Source organism: Diabrotica virgifera, chromosome 8 (genome assembly GCF_917563875.1).
Source record: "Diabrotica virgifera virgifera chromosome 8, PGI_DIABVI_V3a".
Taxonomy (NCBI): Eukaryota; Metazoa; Arthropoda; class Insecta; order Coleoptera; family Chrysomelidae; genus Diabrotica; species Diabrotica virgifera.
Genome location: NC_065450.1, coordinates 136,403,741 through 136,424,967, shown reverse-complemented (window position 1 = coordinate 136,424,967; position 21,227 = coordinate 136,403,741). Strand labels below are relative to the sequence as shown.

The following is a 21,227-nucleotide window of genomic DNA, read 5'->3' as shown; positions in this document are numbered from 1 at the left end:
ACACCCCATTTAAAAGCTTATGAAATAGGTACTGATTATAAAAATGTATAATACATACTTAAATCCATTTTGAGAATGTAGGCGAAAATCTTCCGTCAAATTCTTGTTAAATGCATTAATTTTTTCGGAATCCTGAGAAAACTAATAAGTATTTTTGAAAAATTTATACGCAGAATGAAAGATTACATTATTACCGAGGGCCCAAAGTCCCTTAGAATAAACAAAAGGAATCTTTTGAATGATATTTTAAATTAAATTCACACTAAATTTTCTCTTCTTTTTACCCCTGTAACTTATTAAAATAAACATTATAATATAAGCTCTATAGGTTCAGACCCTCAGTATAGTCCTGTCGCCAGGGGGGGTACAACGGCCTCTTGTATTCAGATGGACTTACCCAAGTTTTTTTTATGTATTTTGACCTGTAGAACACGAATTTTTTGGGTAACAGTTGATCCGCATGTCGATAAGATTGTTATAAACCAAGAAGTTGAGGAATCACATAACAGCGATTTCTCGCAAAACAAAATATTTTTTTGTATTTTTTGGGCCATTCTAACCAAAAAATGTTCCTACAAATTTTTTCGTAGTATGCATAGTTTTCGAGATAAACGCGGTTGAACTTTCAAAAAATCGAAAAATTGCAATTTTTGAACCCGAATAACTTTTGATTAAAAAATAAAATAGCAATTCTGCTTACCGCATTTGAAAGTTAAAGTCAAATTATATCGGTTTTAATTATTTGTATTGCTAAAAATTTATTATTTTATTGTTAAAAAAAGCTATAAACACCTAGTGCTTGAGTGATGTTTTCAATGATTTCTCATTTAAAATCGAACGAGTAGGTAGAAGAGGTAAAAGTGCAAGCGGGGCTATTTCTACGTAGCATGCTTTAAAACGCATGTATTAGGCACGGGAAACACTATGTGTTTAAAGTTTTAACAATGATGTTTTTTAACAATCAAAAAATAAATTTTTAGCAATGCAAATATTCAAAACAGATATGATTTGACTCAAACTTTTAAAGGCGGTAAGCAGAATTGCTATTTTATTTTTTATTCAAAGGTTATTCGGGTTCAAAAATAGCAATTTTTAGATTTTTTGAAAGTTCAACCGCGTTTATCTCGAAAACTATGCATCCTACGAAAAAATTTGTAGGAACATTTTTTGGTTAGAATGGCCCAAAAAATACAAAAAAATGTTTTCTTTTGCGAGAAATCGCTGTTATGCGATTCCTCAACTTATTGGTTTATAACAATCTTATCGACATGCGGATCAACTGTTACCCAAAAAATTCGTGTTCTACAGGTCAAAATACATAAAAAAAACTTGGGTAAGTCCATCTGAATACAGGAGGCCGTTGTACCCCCTCTGGCGACAGGACTAGTAATACTGTAATATTTCATTCTGATTTTAAATTTTTCAAAAATACTTATTAGTTTTCTCGGGATTCGAAAAACATGAATGCATTTAAAAATAATTCGACCGAAATTTCGCGCTTACGCTCTCAAAAGGATTAAAGTATTACACATTTTTGCAATCACTATTTAAAAATATTTTAAATGAGGTGTCACATGATGTACATTCCCATTTAAAAAAAGCAAATGGTAGGGGAGCCCAAGCGGGGATTTTTGCAGTTACTCGAGCGCATCAGATTATCATATGGGGAGAAACCTGGTACCCTGCGGATGTAGCTCTACCATATATGTATTGGCTCTTAACACAGGGACGTTCGTTAAGGGGGACCCGAAAAAAAATCTATCCTTAAAAATACTCGAAATTTTCAGATTAAGATAAGGTAAGTTAAGTACATGCAAAAGAGCGTATATTTCAAAAATCTGACAAATTGAGCGAAACGTAAGGAAATGGGAAGGTCAAAAATTTCACAAAAAAAAAGCGAATATTTCGCAAAATGATCGTCATATCGAAAAACTAAAAAATAAGTGTTCAATATTTTTCAAAAATCTATCGAATGATACCAAACATGACCCCCCACGGAGATGGGTGGGTGGTAATTTTAAAATTTTAAATACAAATCCCGTGATATTTCGCAAAATAAACACTAGATCGAAAAACTGCAAAATACACTTATTTAATATTTTTGAAAAATCTACCGAATGGTACTAAACACTACCCCCACGGAGGTGGGGTGGAGGGTTACTTTAAAATCTTAAATAGGAGCCCCAAATTTTTATTGATTTGGATTCTTTACGTAAAAATAAGCAACTTTTAGTCGAAACATTTTTTCGAATTATGGATAGATGGCGCTATAATAAAAAAAAAAGATTGTTGGAAATTGTAAGTTCCCACTAAAATGGAAAATTTTACTTAACTTTTTTTGGCTTTAGGACCTAATAATTACAACGCAATAGGTCCCCAAAGCGCTCGAGTGACTGCAAATTTAGCATACATTCCTCCCCTACTAAAAGGTACGCCTGTCACCTGAAGATGGATCGTGTAAAGTTCGAAACATTGATGCCATAATATACTATGATTATTTTAAAAATTGACCTATCCGAGCGTTTTGCTTATGTGCTAAAAATAAAGAAGTTAATAGGGGGGGGGGTAACACTGGCTCCAGCGCACTGTATAGCGAGTCTGAGAGTTTGTTACCTATCCGTACTCTAGAGCCATTTAAGCGTCTGCTTCAAAAAGTTCTGCTATTGCATTCCACATCTGATCCTTTTTAATGATGTCGTATTCTTGTCGGAAATATATTAAGGGAATATGGATAGTTGATAGTTCTATCAAATTCCATAAATTCAGATTTATAGTCGATCTTTTTTTTAATCCGGATTGGTATTCTCTATGATGTTTTCTATAAAATACTACTTAATAGGATTTTCGATATAATGTCGTACGTTGTCGTAAGTAGGAAGATGCCTCTATAATTAGAGCTCTTAAGTTTGTCTCCCTTTTTATGGATGGGGACTATTATACTTTTTTGCCATTTGCTTCGTATTTTCTCTTCGTTTCATATTATATGTATTATTAGTTTGTGTAAAGTTTTTACTCCATACTTAAAAAATTCGGCCGGTACTTATATTGTCGAGGCCTAGAGCGTTCTTCGACTTGGTAATTGCTTTTGATGTTTCGTCTATTTTTGGGTTCTCTACCAGTAGCTCTACCGCAAGGGCACATAATTTCCACGCCAATGGTATATGTTAGTACATTTTTGAAATATTCTTGCCATGTATGGAGCAGTTCCTAAACAACACGGTTTTCTATAAGACCGCTTTGACAAGGACAACGTTTTAATTATAAAACAAATTATACAAAAAAGAAAAGAATTTAAACCAGTTACACTTGTTCTTCTTCTTCTTCCTGCTTTATAAATAGGCTCAAGCCTGTTCTACTTCGGTTCTTAGCCTCAATTGACGTGTCTGGTCATCTTTTATTAGGTCGTTCCAATGATCTTCCATTTGGAAATTTGTCTCTTGCTATTCGTACTAAGTATTCTATTTTCTGTCGTTCTTTTTATGTGTTGATTCCATTATATTTTTCTTCTTTTGGTTCACATTTTTAATTCCTCTATACCACATCTCGCTCGTATTTCCTCACTCTGTCTTTTAAAGTTTGGTTTGTTATTTTCCGTAAGACTTTCATTTCTGCTGTTTCCAGGAGTCTTTTTGTTTGCGCCTTATCTGCTCTTGTTTCAGCTATGTACGTTATTATCGGTCTTATTGTTGATTTACATATCCTGGTTTTCGATTCCGTTTTAAGATATTTATTTCTCCAGATTGCGTTTTTGAGACATCCTGATGCTCTGTTCGCCATGTTCACTACTTGTTTTTGTACCCTTCTTTCACTTTTCCGTAGCTTGACACTTTTATTTCCAAGTATTCCGTTTTCGTCGCTTGTTCTATTGCAGTCACTGAAGGTGGATATGAGCTATTACCTCCGATTTCGTTGAACCTCCATCGATTTGCATGAAAATTGGTGAGTGGTTAGAGGATATCTCAAGGAACAAAGGTGACATGGTGCCAACTTGCGCTTTACCCTGGGGGTAGATGCCACCCCTTCTCGGGGGTGAAAATTATTTTATTGAAAATAACCCCATAATTCGATAGAGGGAAAAATTCTAAGCAAAATTTGTTATATTAAGTTATTAAAGATCAAAGATTTTAGGTTTTCTTGAGAGAAATTCATGTTTTTAACCGATTTTTCATCAATAACTCAAAAACTATAAGTTTTTTCGAAAAAGTTATTATTACCAAAATTGAAGCCAATTAAAAACTAAATAAACCTCTTACTAGAAAAACCTTTTAGTTTTAACTAAAAGTGAGTTATAGGTAATTGAATGTATATTGTTTTCGGCGAGTAAAAAAATCTAAGTATTCAAGATGAAATAACGGGAAAATGATGCATTTTATAACATAAACTTATTAAACATTTGTCAAAGTATTTAAAAATATCTATCAAATGAGCCCCCAACATAAAATTAGCATTAAATATTATTACATTACATTACATTAAAAAAATAGCATTAAAATTTACGATCCAAAATTTTTTCAAAACTTATCTTTTAATAATGTTTCCAAAAAATGTTATTGTTTTTTTTTTAATAACTTCGTTCATTCTCACGATATCAGGTTCATCTAAAAACCGTTTAAAAGATAATTCCAAGGTCTATTTAACCACGTTGGCCCCACGTTGTTAAAAGGTTAAATGGCCCCGGTTGCATGGTTCTTACAGCAAAATTTTAGATTTAAACGTTTCTATCTCGGTTATTTTTTACCCTATAGAAATTGTGAAACAGGTAAAATATTTGACACGGACAAAACTAAAATTTGGTTATATACAATTTTTTACGTATACTGAGTATTTTTGGAGTTATTACCAAATGAAGATGAAAATTACAATAATTTTAAAAATTATGATTTTTTTAAATTACAACTTTTTTTCAAAAATATGCATTCTCAACCAGTCAAAATTATTGAAATCATTACTTTTATGCTGATATAAGGAAGTACTTGTAAGGATTACTATAAATTTTAATTTTTGTGGAAATGGCGTATGTTTAATTTTTCACTTTTTCCTAAAAAATTCGAAAGGGTTCTTTTATTTTCATCATAACTTGCTTAATTTTGACGCTATTAACTTGTTCTGAAGTTCATTTGATAGGTATTCCGAAGTACTTTGACAAATGTTTAACAGGTATATTTTATACATTGCATCGTTTTCCTGTTATTTAAGCTTGAATACTTAGATTTGAGTACTCGTCGAAAAAAATACACATTCAATTGCCAATAACTCACACAGAACTAACATTAGTTCAGTTCTTTAAGTGACGAATGTATTCAGTTTTTTATGGTCTTCAATTTCAGTAATAAAAACTTTTTTGTAAAAGCTTATAGTTTTTGAGTTATACGTGAAAAACCGATTTAAGACATGCATTTTTTTACGAAAAATAAAATGTTTGGTCTTTAATAACTCAAAAAGTGTTGATTTATATTAATAACTCTATATAACAAATTTTGCTTAAAATATGTCCCTCTATCGATTTATAGGGTTATTTTCAATAAAATAATTTTCACCACCGAGAAGGGGTGGCATCCACCCCCAGGATAAAAGCGCAAGTTTGCATCATGTCACCTTTGTTCCTTAAGGTGTCCTCTAACTACTCACCAATTTTCAGGAAAATCGATTGAGGTTCAACGAAATCGGAGGTGAAAACCTTCAGTGACTCCAACTATTCTATTATTTTGGTATTTACGACCAGTTTACATCGTCTCGGTCCCGCTAATATCACTATCGATTTATTTTCTCTGTTGAGATCACCATGTTGTAAATGAGCGCTGTGTCTTTGAATTCTTTAATAAATCATTGTGGGCCATCTTCATTTCGGCTGGTATTATGGTTATTATTAACCAGTTACACATATTTCATATATATGTAGATTATGTAAGTCCCGACCGGATATATAGAAAAAACTATCTGAAATTATGAAAAAATAGTATACCCAATACACCTGATCAAACCAATAAAACCTATATTATATACAGAAATATAAATATATTAAAATAGTGAAACAAAACCTATAGAAATAGTTAAATATATCCGAACCACGATCAAACGTAGTGTGAAGAAACGCTAGCAATAACAGCACTGCATAGTCACAAATATAAGAAACAATGTACAGAAAAATATGTAAATGTAACCAGTAGAAAAATATGTAAATAATTACGTCGTAAGATGTTTACCAGAGACATTTTTGTTATGGGGACAAACGGTATAACAAGCAATATATAACAGAATATAATCACGCCGCAATATCAAACCACATGTAAGAAAACCTTCTTTGTTGTATTACTTAGTTTTCGCAAAAACGATGTGAGCAACTTGTTTACGTTATGCTTTAATGATCAATTAGAAACATACTTGAAAACTTCCAAAACAAACTTTATATGGTAGCTACGTACCGTTGTATTTAACAATGTGCGAATACGGAACTTTCTTGAACAAGGAAATTGTAACCTAATAAAGCATGAATTTATTTGAATGTATGAATTTCTTTGGTGCTGATATGACGTTCCGTTAATAAATGTTAAAAGAGAAAATAAAAATACAGAACACAATGATTTGTATTATATTTATGTAGGTATATTTCTTAGATCAGGGATCACCAATTATAGTCTCTGAGGGACCGCTTCGATAACCTTCCGGGTTAATAAACGAATACGTGAAGTTATCTTTGAATTTTATTGATGCACCTTCCTTAGATCCTTGAAAAAGTGATTTATTTTGGCACAGCACAGGACTAACGCCAGGCTGAGCTAGCTAATAACCCTTGTAAGGGTTACATTTGGCGCCCAACGTGGAGCCAAAGAAAATAGGACGTGGGACGTAAGGAATAGGACGGGAGCTAAAACAATTTAAGTGCTAAACTTAATTTTTAAATAGCGAATGGGAACTTAATTTGAAAGGAAATACTACAGACTGAAATGTAAACTAAAACGAAAAAAAAACTCCATAACGTCAGTGGCAGTGCGAGGACTAGCTCTCGGAAGATCGTCATTTGGGGCAGAGATAGCAAACCTATGCCTCTCTGATGATGCCTCTAAAAGAGGCGAAAATCGTCGACTTAGGGTGGTGGTTTGGGCTCTCTGAAATAAGTGAAGAGTAAGACAGTTTTGCCTTCGCATTTCAACTGAATAAAAATGGTATACATTTTTATTTTTAAAACGAAAAAGCTTAGAACGAAAGCTAAGAGGAAACAGTAGCGATCAACAGGTAGCGAAAACGCGTTCCAAGATTGCGGCTGTAATTTTGAATATTTTTTCGAGATATTTGGCACACGTATTCGTAATATAATAAAGAATGGCGGTACAGAGCCCAATTTGAAAAATATATTAATATGTGGAAATTATCCTGTAATTAAATACAATATTAAAAAACAAGCCTGTACCGCCATTAAGAAGAACAAAAAATACACTTTCTTCAAATAAACTTTTTTATCCGATGCCTAGATTTTGTGTCATTTTGGAACTACTAAAATTTTTTATTTCATTAGTAGTTCCAAAATGACACAAAATCTAGGCATCAGATAAAAAAGTTTATTTGAAGAAAGTGTATTTTTTTGTTCTTCTTAATGGCGGTACAGGCTCGTTTTTTTAATATTGTATTTAATTACAGAGTAATTTTCACATATTAATATATTTTTTAAATTGGGGTCTGTACCGCCATTCTTTATTATATTACGAATACGTGTGCCAAATATCTCCAAAAAATATTCAAAATTACAGCCGCAATCTTTGAACGCGTTTTCACTACCTGTTGATCGCTACTGTTTCCTCTTAACTCAAATGCCAAAGAAACAAAATGAAGACAAAAGCTATATATGGGAAGTGAAATACAAAGGAAGGCAATAGGAGAAATGATAGAAAGGAGACTGAACGTTGCAACGTTACAGTACATAGATATTAACTTTTCTAAATCCAGTCATTGAAACTGACAAATTTAAAATAAACAATCAAAGTACAAAATTGTCATTAACATGTTATATTTTCTACATTAATTTTAATGCGATGTTTGTTGGAAACTTTATAAATCTGAAAACTATTTCAATTAAATGCACAGCTGAAACGTACTTCCACTTAAAATGTAGAAAGGAAATAAATAGAAAAATTGCGCATGACAATTTTATATTAAGGCCATCGGTACATAATTCGCAAATATTTTATGGGTATCCCTACTTTTTCTGTCTTTACACGGCAAATTACGTGTAGTAAAATTCACACTGGTATGGATATGTAAAAATTACTAGAATGTAATTCTACTTGAAAATATCATAATTAGTTTAAAGAGATGGCCTTTGAATGTTCTTGGATAACTGTTATTTTTATACATAATTGCAAATTATTAATTCAGTTAATAAATGTGATAATTTTTTCACTAACTATGTATTCAGTGATTGTTATAATTTATATGTACAACAAAAACTAATACTCAATCGAGAAAAGAGGAAAAGTGTTAAAGTGATTTTTTAATAATATATTGTTACTATTGAACGCTTACAATTTTGAACATCTTTAATAACAAAATACTTGGATCACAGAATATATTATCCTGATGTATTCTCTGCTTGGATCTTTCACAAATAATACACAATAAATAACTTTGTATTAAGTTCACGTCTTAAATCAATTATTTATCAAATACACTATATATCAATATTATTTAATCAACAACTCAAAATATTCCCGGTGCCATGTCAAATATTTAAAATTGTCACTGATTGTCACTGTCTGACTGACAGTATGCTGACAATATTCTATTCGACTGAGTGCGTTGTATGACAAAGATAGATTTGGAAATATTACCACGGACATTGTGTTCATTTTTTTTTTCGGATCCTGAAAAAACCAATAAATATTTTTAAAAAATTTAAACGCAGAATGAAAGACTATATTATTACCGAGGGCAGAAAGTCCCTTAGAATAAATAAAAGGTTATTTTGAATGAGATATTTTGTGATATTTTAAATTAAATATCACACTATTTCTCTTAGTTTTTCAACCCTGTAACTTCAAAAAAAAACATTATAGAAGTTCTCATGGACTTTCGGCCCTCGCCAATAACCTAATCTTTCATTCTGCGTTTAAATTTTTCAAAAATACTTATTAGTTTTCTCAGGATTCGAAAAAAATGAATCCCCATTTGAATAGCATTGCAGCCGAAAATACGTACCCATTCTCTTAAAGTTTACTTAAATTCAAAATTAATGATTATAATAAGTACAGAAATACGGGACTTATCTTACAAAAATCATTGTGTACAACCTGTCTGAACTTTCGAGTGAGGTTAGTGCAACTGATTCTCATTAGATAGTTGAGACGTTCATTTGTTCAGCTGAGATCTGTACCGATTTTTAATAAAGTTCTTTCCTGAAAAAGCGACTTCGCACGCATAGGTGGTTGAGCCAAACACAATGTCATGGCCAAATGTATTCAAAAGTACCCTATATTTTCCATTTAATTGCGGCCCGCACGAAACTAGCCTACGGTCCGGATGCAGACCGCGGTCCGCCATTTGGTGACCCCTGCCTTAGAGCATGAGTTCATCTTAAACACTAACAACTATTTTCATGATATTTAACCACATTTCGCACAATCAGTAATATAGAGGTACAATTCAAAAAAGTAGATTTTTAAAATTACAGCTATTTTTTCAAATAACATGCTTATTATTTAAGTTATAAATGTGAAATTTGGCAGATTTGTTTTTTGATAATTGCACTATAAATAGCGATGAGAAAAAAATTAATATAAATAAATTCCATTAATTACATGTAATTGAAAAAAATACTTTCAAGTTAATCCCATATAGTACAAAAAAATAACAGAAATAAGGGATTGTTTAAGTTTGATCCCTTATATTATTAATGTCCTGTCACTGTTTATGCAAAATTACGATCTATTATGAATTAGACCAATTTATTTATTATATTTTACATAATATATCGGCTCAACTAAAAACTATTCTGTATAATACAAAATGTTAAAACACAAACTAACCAGGATTTTCGTCATAGAAAATCATGTTGTTGATTGCTCCCTTGTAGCAGTAAAAACCAGAGGTGGCCGTGGAGAGTGAGAGAGAAGCAAAAATATATTTACCGAACCATTCATGTTCCTTTTCTCCCTCTGTCAACTGGTAGAGAATTTCATTTTGTGCCCATATCATTCAAAATCACAGTTAACACAAATTTTGAGTTGAGCCCTTATATTACTGAGGGTGCGATTTAGCTGCAGCTATTTATTTCAAAGGAAGATTCTTTTGTAGCAAATAGAATGAAAAATATATCTGTATAGAAAATTCCTGTGTAGAATGTAGACATACATATCATAACCAGTGTTACTAATTAATAAAGCAAAAGAAAAGGGTAATGGATGGTAGTAAAAAGTTGATTGCAATATCCTACATGGATTAGCATCATACTCATCTGCAAAATAATACCAATTCAGGAAGATATATTAATTTTTAATTCACATTATGAAGTAAGTATACAATATTTTCTTATTGGTACCCCATTTTCTTTGTTTAAAGTATGCCTCAGCGTGTTTAAATTTATCTTTCAAAAACATGCGTATTTTAAAGTTACTATGACCACATCAACAATTTTAATTATTGATCTGATCTGAGAGGGGTACATACCTTGCAACGTCAAATAAATAAAATATGAATAAAATATTACCAACAAATGCTTCAAAAGCTTTATTCAAATATTGGAAAATCCTAATCTTTTAAATGCATGTGAAAATTACAGCTGGCATTGTTTGAAATATTAATACTACCGACATTCTCGGAAGCCAATGAGGTTGTTCTTCCATTAAAGGTACTCCCAATAATATTTGAAACATTCAAATAAATTTCTGTTTTTCTCATTTCCACAACAACGAAAGGTACAGTGCACAGATTCTAAAGATGCCGGTGGGGGATGGCGTCTATGCGCAGTATTATATTACATAGGTGTATGCGAGAGAAAGTATTCAAAATAATGAAATATTACATAATATAAAATTTGTTATTTCATTATTTCGAATACTTCCTCTCTCATACATCGACACAATACTGCGCATAGACGCCGTCCCCCACCGGCACCTTTAGAATATGTGCACTGTATACTGGATGTACATTAAAAAGTCAACCATTTTACATTATTAGCTCATATTTAAATTTTTTTGTAGTAATACTACCTACATTATTTCAAAGTGTACAAATAAAAAAATAACATAAAATATTCGTGGATAACTGGTCTTTGAAACATCTGCCATATTTCGAGCATTCGGCTGCGCCGTGGTGCTCGAAAAATCGCGCGTGTTTTAAAGACATCAATGTCCACTTATACTATAATACACCTACTATTCATTTTATTAAGTTTAAGAGCCAATAGTGAATATGAATAAATATATTACATTCTCTAACTGAACGTGGAAAAAAAGAACAACAAATTATTATGTTCTCTAAAGTCAGCCACACAGGGTACTGCGGTGTCGTTGGACAAGATAGTCGATGATATCAATTTCTGCAGTACTGCAGCAGACAGGCCAGTCTGTTTGCGGTCATATTGTTCGATTTCGTTAGATGCACGGTCACACACAATCAAAATTTTTGTCAACTAGTCCAATTCGACAAAAATGAACAACGCCGCAGTACCATGAGTGGCTGGCTTAAAGTTTTTCGTCTTCTAACCCTCAAACAATATTGAATTAGAAAATTAAGCTGTATTTTATAATTATCATGCACATTTTGCTATCTTACCTTAGTTTTAGGCTTTTATCTGCTTTTCTCCTAGTACATCTGCTTTCCTCCTGCAACAATAAAAAAAATTTATCTATTCATATTATGTATAAGTTTTTAGTTTGTGAAAACTGTCATCATAGATAGCAGCACGTGAAGGGTTTAAAGTGTGCGTAAAGTAACAATGTATTTTAAATGGGATTTACTTTTTCGCACTGTTCGCACTCTTTTTGGCAGACTTTCATATAATCAAATATCCTTAGCTTTCACGTTGTGCCTGGTGATGACATGCGAGCAATAAATTACAATAGTTTTGACAGTTTTGTGGTTTGAATTCAAGAAGTTTGAATTTTGAAATGTCAAAATTCTAAAAATTGTAGGATATAAATGTATTCCAGTGACGAGGAGTTGCAGTTTACTCCACCAGCAATTGCAGAAATTGCAAATCAAGTAAAAACCGACATTTCGCCCCACAAATCAAAGAAGATAAATATAAAAAATCATACGATGAATTTTTGGATTGATGCAGCGTCATCGTTATCATTTTTTAACAGTAGTTTTTAATAGTTACTATTGAATTCAGTCTCAAATTAAAGCAGATCATATTTTTAGGATTCATTTTTTTTTGAGCATGCGTACTTCGAATATTATGAAGTTTTGAAATATCCTTGTTAGCTAAAATAAAATAAATGTACAAATGCTACGGAGAAATGAAATCAAGCTTAAAAATAAGAATTCTAATCAACCAGAAACAACCTAAACAAACGTCAAATCAGCTTCTACATTTCTGTAATTAAATTATATATCTTCCATTACAATACATAACCGTTCGTTTTACTCATTTCCACTACTTCTTTTATTATGATAACGAAAAATCATTCTGCATGAAAGTATACTAACCCGGCACTTGCCACGTGGGGTGCTACCAGCACCCCATAACACGTTTTCATCAAATATTTGGTATTTCAAGTTTGTTAACCGTGCTGTGCGCCATAGTAGCTTTTTTAATACCATTATAAAGCATATACTAACATCACAATAAAGATGCAGTAGAAGTGAACAAAACGGGACACGTTAACTGTTACAAGGAGCACTCCTGAATAATGATTTACAATATATAAAATTTGTAAATCATCATTTGTGATTTACAATGTATATACATTGTAAACCATGATCCAGGAGTGTTCCTTGTAACAGTTAACGTGTATCGGTTTGTTTACTTCTACTGCATCTTGATTGTGAACGTAGTAAAAATCTGTTTGCGTTTGAAGTGGTTATTTAGTGTCATTCTAAACTTGCAGCTCTAAAGTCGAATTGGGGTGTCATCATCTGGCAGTTTACGATTTAAATTTTCTTTGTGTTTTTGATAAATATTTCAGATTTACATTTTTTATTGTAATAACTGATATAAATTATTAATACAGTCTCTATACTCAATACATCTTAATTTTTTTAGATATTTTACTTCACTTCATTTATTATGGGTCGGTACTTGCTAATTTGCTTATAACACCTTTTTAATTTAATTTTTAAACTATTATAATATATTAGTAACTAATAACTTAATAAAACATGTTTTTTATATTCTTTTGTAACTCAACACAATATTTTGTTTATAAACAAGTAGATCACAGAAAATTTTTAAGGGATGCTGTGAGCACCCCACGTGGCGGTTGACATCTTGCAAAGCCACGTGGCAGGTGCCGGGCTAAGGGAACATTTAGCAACCGACCTATTTAGGGTAATTTGCTTCAATAAGGGAATTTGCCAAATGAATTAAACTCGCCAACATCTTAATTTCCAATCAAATCACGTTTCTTTGTAAATACACAAAATTTTCTCTGGCTTTTATTGAATTGAAACCAAATCAATATAGATGAAAATGATATCAGACTACTAATTTTAGCAAATAACTTTGTATTAAAATATAGTAAAAGGAAACTACTAAACTTTTATTATATTATTAGTGACGGATTCGACCATTACTTGATGGAAGTTCATTTAATTTAACAATAAAACACTGAAAATTTTTGTTTTCAATATTATCACAACATTTATTAGATACAAATTAATGCCACTACAGCTTTTTCGGCAACGTGCTTTTCTCAAGTGATGTGATTTAACTATGCGTTTATACTTTAAACTCATTAACTGAATAAGTTAAGGAGTGGGAAGCTGTTTGTCATTCAGTATTACATATGTTTGTATTTTTTAATTAGGTGATTTAATATTGATTAATTTCTTATTATACCTCATTACACTAAACAATTCTGATATCAAACCATAAATCATTTATTATTCATTAACTATTTGTTTTTACCAATAATGCTAGCTTTATTCCAAAACACCTTCATACCGTGCGGTGGAATAAGTGTTGCCCCCCCTGTTAACTTGTTTATTTTAAGAATATAAGAAAAACGCTCAGACAGGTCGATTTTTAAACTAATCATAGTATATTATAGCATCAACGTTTCGAGCTTTACGCTAGCCCTCTTCAGGTGACAGCCATAACTTTTATTTTTTTAAATGGAAAAGTACATCATGTGACACCTCTTTTAAAAGCTCTTAAAATACTGATTTCAAAAATGTATAATACTTTAATCTTGTTTGAGAGCATAGGCGCAAAATTTCGGTCGAATTATTTCTAAATGCAATTATTTTTTTCGAATCCTGAAAAAACTAATAAATATTTTTGAAAAATTTAAACGCAGAATGAAATACTACAGTATTTTCGATGGTCCAAAGTCCCTGAGAACTCCTATTAGTATAGTATAGTTGATCCAAAAGATGGCATAACCCAGACATCCAAAGTGAAAGTTATCCTTCAACACCAAATTGTTCTTTATGGTCCACACTATGTCCAGAAAAAAGTCACACCATTTTGAGCGTCGGGTTTGGGGGGTGAGGGGGAGAAATCGGTAAATTCGTAGTTTTTTAAGTTTTTCGCCAATATTTCTAAAACTATGCGGTTTAGCATGAACAACCCTCTATACAAAATTGTTCTACACTAAATTTGAAATAAAAAAGGCAATATGCATGCATAATCTTTCTAAAATGAATGGTTCCAAAGTTACGGAGGTAGTATAGTATAACTGGTCCAAAAAAAGGCCTAACCCAAACATCCAAAGTAAAAGTTTTCCTTCAAAACCAAAATGTTCTATATGGTCCACATATTGCTCAGTAAAAAGTTACACCATTTTGAGCGTCCGGTTTGGGAGGGAGATGGGAGAGAAACCGGTAAATTAGTAGTTTTTTTACGTTTTTCGTCAATATTTCTAAAACTATGCTTTAGCGTAAACAATGTTATATACAAAAATGTTCTACATGAAATTTAAAACAAAAAATGTTTGTATACATAATTGTTATAAAATCAACTGTTCCAGAGTTACGGAGGGTGAAAATTCGAGGTTTTCGATACTTTCTATATTTTTTGGTCAATGTTTATGATATCACTGTACCAAAAACCCAGACATCCAAAGTGAAAGTTTTCCTCCAACACCAAATTGTTCTGTATGGTTCACATAATGTTCAGAAAAAAGTCACACCATTTTGAGCGCCGGGTTTGGGGAGGAGAGGGGGGAGAAATCAGTTAATACAAAAAGTATCGAAAACCTCCACTTTTCACCCTTCGTAACTCTGGAACCGTTGATTTTATAACAATTATGTATGAACTTTTTTTTTTTTAAATTTTATGTAGAACATTTTTACATAGAACATTCCTTACGCTAAAGCACAGTTTTAGAAATATTGACGAAAAACGTAAAAAAACTACTAATTTACCGACTTCTCCCCCATCTCCCCCCAAACCGGAAGCTCAAAATGGTGTAACTCTTTACTGAACAATATGTGGACCATATAGAACAATTTGGTGTTAAAGGAAAACTTTTACTTTGGATGTCTGGGTTAGGCCTTTTTTTGGACCAATTATAATATACTGCCTCCGTAACTTTGGAACCGTTCATTTTAGAAGGGTTATGCGTAGGGCCTTTTTTATTTCGAATTTAATGTAGAACAATTTTGTGTAGAGGGCTGTTCATGCAAAACCGCTTAGTTTTAGAAATTTTAGTTTGATGAAAAACGTAAAAAACTACGAATTTGCAGATTTCTTCCCACTCTCCCCCCAAACCCGACGCTCGAAATGGTGTGACTTTTTTCTGAACATTATGTGGACCATATAGAACAATTTGGTGTTGGAGGATAACTTTCACTTTTGATGTCTGGGTTTGGGTCTAACTATACCATACTATATAATGTTTATTTTAATAAGTCATAGTGGCGAAGAAACGAGAAAATTTAGTGTGATTTTTAATTTCAAATATATCATTCAAAAGAAACTTTCTGTTTATTCTAAGGGACTGTCAGCCCTCGGTAATAATCTAATCTTTCATTCTGCGTTTAAATTTTTCAAAAATAATTATTAGTTTTCTCAGAATTCGAAAAAAATTAACTCGTTTAAAAAGAGTTCGACCGAAATTTTGCGCCTACAATCTCAAAAAGGATTAAAGTATTATACATTTTTGAAATCAGTATTTTAAGAGCTTTTAAATGAGGTGTCACATGATGTACTTTCCAATTTAAAAAAATCAAAATTATGGCTGTCACCTGGAGAGGGATACCGTAAAGTTCGAAACGTTGAGGCTATAATATACTATGGTTAGTTTAAAAATCGACTTGTCCGAGCGTTTTTCTTTTGTTCTTAAAATAAACAAGTTAACAGGGGGGGGGCAACACTTATTCCACCGCACTGTATATCCACGCAATCTTAAACATTTTCAATACAACTCAATAACTCAGTAAAAAAACCCTTATTTAAAAAATTTTTAGTCCTAGATGTCTACGATACATAAAAGCACCTCGTACTTTTGCCCAAGTGATTAGTTCAAGTAATATTCTGTTTTCATTTTCAATTTCAACACTCAGTAAGATTACTCATTTCCCTCCCACAGTCAAAAATAATTTGATTAGATATATCGTTTCTTTTTATAAACTAATGTCTACTTAAAAAAATACATTTCACACATTTCTATCAATTTAAGAAATGATAATTGAAGGTCACACAACTCTATAACCAATCAATCTACTCATTATATCATATCAGTATATATAGTAACACTACTACTTTGATATCAGACTTCCACATACTACAGACTCTAATTTACTCTGCCAATTAGTACAATTAAACCAACAATCCCTTTGTTAATTCGTAGTAAATTAAACTTTCATCAACACAGACTTACTTTAATTTTTTATTCAATTTTGAATATGAACCACAATCATCTACTATTCATATAAATAAAACATCTTAGCAAAAAATTTTTCAACTTAATTATTTGGTCCGAGATGTTCTTATCACGTCATAAATGGATCCATTATTCGCTAATTAATTCAACTTCATTTGAATAATGTACAGATGGCTGCATACATTCTGGCTAATTCTCCGTTTGCCGTAACTGTCATTATAAAATCATTTTATACTCTACATCTTATATAATTAAGGTAAATGTAATTATAGCCACAACTTTGTTGATGTTTGTTATTACTGATGGAAATTTTAAAAAAATCTTTTATTACAATTAGTTGGCTGTAGTAATACAGGGTAACGTCTACGTCACATTGTCGGTTTGTTTTTGACATCTTTCAGAAACGTCACTTAATTTGCATTTAGTTGCCATTAAGTCATTGGAATGTAAACAACTCAATTTGCATCCCACGTGTTGGGAAATTCAATACCTTACCTAAGGGCATTATCCTTGTTGCCATGTATCTATCCTAAGGCATTTTATTTAAGAATGCACCTTTAATGCATCCATATTATATTTAAAGGGTTTTTACCCGAATGTTTCTTTGGTGGCTAAGCTGGCATCCAATCTGTAAGTATAACTAACTTGCTTTAACCTTAGTCAAAATTTAAACATCAACTTTACATTCATTAAAACTGTTATACTTGCTTTTAGGTCTAACACTGATGACGATTTTTTATAAAATCGAAAACAATTTTTTTAATTTGTTAATTTTAGCCATAAGCTATAAGGATAGCTTGTTGGCTTTGTTTTCAATATGGAGAATCTGAAATCGCCCATTAAAATAATGATTATGATTTCAAAGGTAAACGTACGGAGCATTTGTTTGTCTCTTATCGAATGCCTTTTGGTGTTCTGCTATACGTTTATTAAAGGTTGTAGGTCGACCTAAGCTTTTGGGTAGTCACCACAAGTAGGTTTGTATATCCCAATGTGTAAGTGCTTTTTATTTTGGCACTTGTTTTTAATATATTTGCTTAAGTTGTTTCTCTTGAAGGCTGGTGTTACTCCCTTACTTTTTTATGTGTTTGGCTATTCTAGTTGATATTTTTCCTGTATATGTAATCAAGCAGAAGGTACTGGATTTTTTCTATGGTATTGACTAATTTCAGGGCCTTATTATGCAGTTTTTGCTTTAAAATTGTCTTTATTATGTGTTATTTTGTTCGTTGCATCAACTATTTACTGCTATTCAATTATATCTCCAAGTTATATTTTTTATTTATTTCATTCCACAGCATTTTACGTTTTCTGGAGGTCTACAAATTATGCATCTGTGGTGGTGACGAATATTTCATTCTACGTAAATTTCTGCTCGGCAACTGACTTTTTCAAGTAAGAAAACAGCAGTTCGTAATCCAATTCGGCTAATTTTGCCATGGCAACGGTGTAGGTGTGAGCCGGTTCATAGTCATGGTGGAAGAGTACTTTTTCTTCTTCAAATGGGGCCTTTTTTCTTTAATTTGGCGTCGAATTGGCCCAATAATTCGGAATTGTAGAGCCCAGTGACCGTTCTGCTCTTTCCCAAGAAGTCGATGTAGATCCTACCTTATGAATCCCAGAAAACAGTAGCCATCACCTTTCCGACCGATAGGACAGTCTTCGTATTTTTAGGAGCAAGTTCGCGGGATAACATCTGCTGTTTCGACTGTTCCTTGGTCTCTTGTGTATATTAGTAGATTCATGTTTCGTCAACAGTTACGAAACAATGTAGAAACTCCTTCGGCTAAAGTTAATCAGCCTCAAATACTCCTCTGAAATCGTCTCACGGTTCCATCACGCTTTCTTATGTCCAAAATTTAATGCAGGATATGATCCACGCTGTTTTTTTAAAAGCCTAGTGTCTCAGCTCTCTCACGCATCTTGAGATGGTGGTCTGCCAATAAGAGATCGTGGATTTTTTTCACATTATCTACCATGGTAGCCCTTTTCGGGGCACCTGAGCATGACTTATCAAAGACCGACGTGTGACCACGTTGAAACTCATTAAACTAATAATTACTGATGATCATCACCGAAGGAGAAGAGTCGCCATACACAGCATCCAAAGCACTCGTTGATTTCGCTGTGCTATTTCCCTTTCAAAAACAAAATTCGAATCATCGACCGATATTGTACTGTTTTCATTTTTTCAAAGTCAGACACGCCCGCCTCCATACGTGATCAAAATAAAACTAGCAGTTCGATCCTGATGAAATTTTGACATAGGACTTCGTTTACGAGAATGTATTACACGATAGTAGATTTCTTTAGCGATGGTGGCGCCATCGTGTGGTGAGGCTTAGTACTTACCGACCCGCCATTTATGTTCTCACAAGAAAATATTTTGCGAAAATAAACGAAATGATATTTCGGTTTTGAATAATGTAAGTCAAAATGGTTTCCTTCTAAATTCTATAATTGTGGCTTATGTATAACCTCGCTGCATGACCGTACTCGTCAGTTTGTTGTTCATGTTAATTAAATCTGATTCATACAGAGTACAAATTTATATTTTAGTCAAAACTGCTTCTGAAATAAACAGATGTTGCACTAGAATGAGAAATAATAAAATATTTCGCCATCGTTCCAGTATAGTTACTGCAACTATACTAGCGAAAAATTCCGTTGTTATTATCCTGCCACATTAGTTAGTTTCCTCATGAGGAAATCCAATTTTTGTTCGTCTGAAAATACTATGTAGGTACTTGTTTTGAGTATTGTACATTTTTATTGCCCATATCTTTACGATAAGAACTGCAGTTGTATTCAGTGCTGTCTTCATTAAATTAAAGAACACGTGTTAATAATAAACTTGGAAAATCCAAAGCAAAATTAATCCCTTAGATTTTAACTTGTTTAAGTGTAACGTTTGGTGACATATTCTTTTCTAAAATAATATGTTGTATAAATCTAAGGTAAAAGGAGTTTTGACATATAGACCAGTAAGGATCTGTTTTTAGGTGGATGTGAGAGGTGGCATTCAGATTTTTGCGATAAAGTTAGATGATAACTTCGTTAATAATAATTGATTTATGCTCCTTCTCAAATATGCCCCGAACATTAATAAAAAAAAATAAATAATTTAAAAATTTCAAAAAATTTCGTTTTTTTTTCTACTTTTTTTGCTTATAACTTAAAAACTATTCATTTTAGAACAAAGTCCTATAGGAATAAAACAAAGATAATTAACTTTTTCTATCAGATGCGATTGGTTAAAAATGTCTAAATTTATCACCCTTGCTTCAAAATATCAATAAATATAAAATAAGGGGGCAAAACAAGCCTGTCCTTATTCAATGATTTTCCATCACTTAGGTTACATTTAGAACCTTCCTAATTCGCTTAGAAAATTTTTGTAATGTGCTAAAACCGTACACCAAATTTCATTAAAATTGACTTGCATAATAATTTTGCAATCTAAACTTTTTTATAAAATTAAAATTTTTTAAAATCTTGCACAACAAAAACTAGAATATACAAAGATTTGTGGGAGTTCGAATCCTACCGGGGGCAGAAATTTTTCATTTATTATAAATTAATAAATGAAAAATAGTTTCTGTCCTTGTGGGATCGGTACTCACCGGAGGGACCGCAGACGTTCGGAAACAATTAGCGTCTCTTTGCAAAGACAATGATGTCGACTTTGCAAAGTAACAAGACACTTACTCAACACACACACTACACATTACTCCCTTGACTTAGTGATAAGTTATACAATTACGTGGCTAAAGGTTCTAGTTCTAAACCAAAGCCGGAATGAGAGAAAAAAAAAAACAAAGATTTGTCAATTTTTTTTACATATAAAGAAGTACTCCACCTATCTAATGCACTTTACAGAATTGAAATCGGATTATTTAAGCAGCCTCAGCAATGCTTTAGAATAGAATAGAATAGAAATGTGCTTTATTGTCACTGAAAATTTTTACAATTTTATGGACAAAGCTTACATATAGTCAAAAGAAAAATAATATCAACAACAAATAACAACTACAATTTACTAAAATTAGATACATCGTCAATATACAGTAAATATGATATAAAACCAAAGACAAAAACAATTAATTGCAAAATTTATATAAATTGCAAATTGAACATACTTACAACAAATAAAATACAACATTGGGAATTGACAGTTTAAACTGCTGCGTATGAAATCCAATTTTCTAAGTTATTCATTAAGAAATTCTTCTATTGAATAATATG

At 31.9% G+C, this 21,227-nt stretch overlaps 1 protein-coding gene across 2 annotated transcripts in view; it reads right to left on the bottom strand.

The window, feature by feature from the left end:
- LOC126890385 (prolactin-releasing peptide receptor-like) overlaps positions 1-21,227 on the bottom strand; it is a 1,660,146-nt gene that overhangs the window by 980,888 nt on the left and 658,031 nt on the right. For both annotated transcript variants that reach the window (XM_050659276.1, XM_050659277.1), the window contains exon 4: positions 11,764-11,813. The gene's annotated coding sequence lies outside the window, so the exon portion shown is untranslated. The remainder of the gene's footprint in view (positions 1-11,763; positions 11,814-21,227) is intronic.